The sequence below is a fragment of the Diabrotica undecimpunctata genome, unplaced genomic scaffold, assembly GCF_040954645.1.
Source record: "Diabrotica undecimpunctata isolate CICGRU unplaced genomic scaffold, icDiaUnde3 ctg00000575.1, whole genome shotgun sequence".
NCBI lineage: Eukaryota > Metazoa > Arthropoda > Insecta > Coleoptera > Chrysomelidae > Diabrotica > Diabrotica undecimpunctata.
Window position 1 is genome coordinate 1,203,711 of NW_027311890.1, and position 4,012 is coordinate 1,207,722.

The window sequence follows — 4,012 nt, forward strand, 5'->3', positions numbered from 1 at the left end:
TATTAGTTTCCAAACTTTTTTTCTAGCGGTGCAAAAGTGCTGGAATGACTATATATGTAATTGTTGTGTTCTCGCAATTACAAAAAGGTAACGCACCGTTAGAAAATCTTATTAGTTTCCTAACTTTTTTTCTAGCGGAGCAAAAGTGCTGGAATGACTACATATGTAATTGTTGTGCTCTCGCAATTACAAAAAGCTAACGCACCGTTAGAAAATATTATTAGTTTCCTAACGTTTTTTCTAGCGGTGCAAAAGTGCTGGAATGACTACATATGTACTCGTTGTGCTCTCGCAATTACAAAAAGGTAACGCACCGTAAGAAAATCTTATTAGTTTCCAAACTTTTTTTCTAGCGGTGCAAAAGTGCTGGAATGACTATATATGTAATTGTTGTGTTCTCGCAATTACAAAAAGGTAACGCACCGTTAGAAAATCTTATTAGTTTCCTAACTTTTTTTCTAGCGGTGCAAAAGTGCTGGAATGACTACATATGTAATTGTTGTGCTCTCGCAATTACAAAAATGTAACGCACCGTTAAAAAATCCCATTAGTTTCCTAACTTTTTTTCTAGCGGTGCAAAAGTGCTGGAATGACTACATATGTAATTGTTGTGCTCTCAGAATTCTAAAAAGTCAACGCACCGTTAGAAAATCTTATTAGTTTCCTAACTTTTTTTCTAGCAGTGCAAAAGTGCTGGAATGACTACATATGTAATCGTCGTGTTCTCGCAATTACAAAAAGGTAACGCACCGTTAGAAAATCTTATTACTTTCCTAACTTTTTTTTTAGCGGTGCAAAAGTGCTGGAATGACTACATATGTACTCGCTGTGCTCTCGCAATTACAAAAAGGTAACGCACCGTTAGAAAATCTTATTAGTTTCCTAACTTTTTTTCTAGCGGTGCAAAAGTGCTGGAATGACTAGATATGTAATTGTTGTGCTCTCGCAATTACAAAAAGGTAACGCACCGTTAGAAAATCCAATTAGTTTCCTAACTTTTTTTCTAGCGGTGCAAAAGTGCTGGAATGACTACATATGTAATTGTCGTCCTCTCGCAATTACAAAAAGGTAACGCACCGTTAGAAAATCTTATTAATTTCCTAACTTTTTTTCTAGCGGTGCAAAAGTGCCGGAATGACTACATATGTAATTGTCGTGCTCTCGCAATTACAAAAAGGTAACGCACCGTTAGAAAATCTTATTACTTTCCTAACTTTTTTTCTAGCGGTGCAAAAGTGCTGGAATGACTACATATATAATTGTTGTGCTCTCGCAATTACAAAAAGGTAACGCACCGTTAGAAAATCTTATTAGTTTCCTAACTTTTTTTCTAGCAGTGCAAAAGTGCTGGAATGACTACATGTGTAATTGTTGTGCTCTCGCAATTACAAAAAGCTAACGCACCGTTAGAAAATCTTATTAGTTTCCTAACTTTTTTTCTAGCGGTGCAAAAAGTGCTGAAATGACTACATATGTACTCGTTGTGCTCTCGCAATTACAAAAAGGTAACGCACCGTTAGAAAATCTTATTACTTTCCTAACTTTTTTTCTAGCGGGGCAAAAGTGCTGGAATGACTACATATGTAATTGTCGTCCTCTCGCAATTACAAAAAGGTAACGCACCGTTAGAAAATCTTATTAATTTCCTAACTTTTTTTCTAGCGGTGCAAAAGTGCCGGAATGACTACATATGTAATTGTCGTGCTCTCGCAATTACAAAAAGGTAACGCACCGTTAGAAAATCTTATTACTTTCCTAACTTTTTTTCTAGCGGTGCAAAAGTGCTGGAATGACTACATATGTAATTGTTGTGCTCTCGCAATTACAAAAAGGTAACGCACCGTTAGAAAATCTTATTACTTTCCTAACTTTTTTTCTAGCGGGGCAAAAGTGCTGGAATGACTACATATGTAATTGTCGTCCTCTCGCAATTACAAAAAGGTAACGCACCGTTAGAAAATCTTATTAATTTCCTAACTTTTTTTCTAGCGGTGCAAAAGTGCCGGAATGACTACATATGTAATTGTCGTGCTCTCGCAATTACAAAAAGGTAACGCACCGTTAGAAAATCTTATTACTTTCCTAACTTTTTTTCTAGCGGTGCAAAAGTGCTGGAATGACTACATATATAATTGTTGTGCTCTCGCAATTACAAAAAGGTAACGCACCGTTAGAAAATCTTATTAGTTTCCTAACTTTTTTTCTAGCGGTGCAAAAGTGCTGGAATGACTAGATATGTAGATGTTGTGCTCTCGCAATTACAAAAAGGTAACGCACCGTTAGAAAATCCCATTAGTTTCCTAACTTTTTTTCTAGCGGTGCAAAAGTGCTGGAATGACTACATATGTAATTGTCGTCCTCTCGCAATTACAAAAATGTAACGCACCGTTAGAAAATCTTATTAATTTCCTAACTTTTTTTCTAGCGGTGCAAAAGTGCCGGAATGACTACATATGTAATTGTTGTGCTCTCGCAATTACAAAAAGGTAACGCACCGTTAGAAAATCTTATTAGTTTCCTAACGTTTTTCCTAGCGGTGCAAAAGTGCTGGAATGACTACATATGTAATTGTTGTGCTCTCGCAATTACAAAAAGCTAACGCACCGTTAGAAAATCTTATTAGTTTCCTAACTTTTTTTCTAGCGGTGCAAAAGTGCTGGAATGACTACATATGTAATTGTCGTGCTCTCGCAATTACAAAAAGGTAACGCACCGTTAGAAAATCTTATTACTTTTCTAACTTTTTTTCTAGCAGTGCAAAAGTGCTGGAATGACTACATATGTACTCGTTGTGCTCTCGCAATTACAAAAAGGTAACGCACCGTTAGAAAATCTTATTAGTTTCCTAACTTTTTTTCTAGCGGTGCAAAAGTGCTGGAATGACTACATATGTAATTGTTGTGCTCTCAGAATTCTAAAAAGTCAACGCACCTTTAGAAAATCTTATTAGTTTCCTAACTTTTTTTCTAGCGGTGCAAAAGTGCTGGAATGACTACATATGTAATTGTCGTGCTCTCGCAATTACAAAAAGGTAACGCACCGTTAGAAAATCTTATTACTTTCCTAACTTTTTTTCTAGCGGTGCAAAAGTGCTGGAATGACTACATATGTAATTGTTGTGCTCTCGCAATTACAAAAAGCTAACGCACCGTTAGAAAATCTTATTAGTTTCCTAACGTTTTTTCTAGCGGTGCAAAAGTGCTGGAATGACTACATATGTACTCGTTGTGCTCTCGCAATTACAAAAAGGTAACGCACCGTAAGAAAATCTTATTAGTTTCCAAACTTTTTTTCTAGCGGAGCAAAAGTGCTGGAATGACTACATATGTAATTGTTGTGCTCTCGCAATTACAAAAAGCTAACGCACCGTTAGAAAATCTTATTAGTTTCCTAACGTTTTTTCTAGCGGTGCAAAAGTGCTGGAATGACTACATATGTACTCGTTGTGCTCTCGCAATTACAAAAAGGTAACGCACCGTAAGAAAATCTTATTAGTTTCCAAACTTTTTTTCTAGCGGTGCAAAAGTGCTGGAATGACTATATATGTAATTGTTGTGTTCTCGCAATTACAAAAAGGTAACGCACCGTTAGAAAATCTTATTAGTTTCCTAACATTTTTTCTAGCGGTGCAAAAGTGCTGGAATGACTACATATGTAATTGTTGTGCTCTCGCAATTACAAAAATGTAACGCACCGTTAAAAAATCCCATTAGTTTCCTAACTTTTTTTCTAGCGGTGCAAAAGTGCTGGAATGACTACATATGTAATCGTCGTGTTCTCGCAATTACAAAAAGGTAACGCACCGTTAGAAAATCTTATTACTTTCCTAACTTTTTTTTTAGCGGTGCAAAAGTGCTGGAATGACTACATATGTACTCGCTGTGCTCTCGCAATTACAAAAAGGTAACGCACCGTTAGAAAATCTTATTAATTTCCTAACTTTTTTTCTAGCGGTGCAAAAGTGCCGGAATGACTACATATGTAATTGTCGTGCTCTCGCAATTACAAAAAG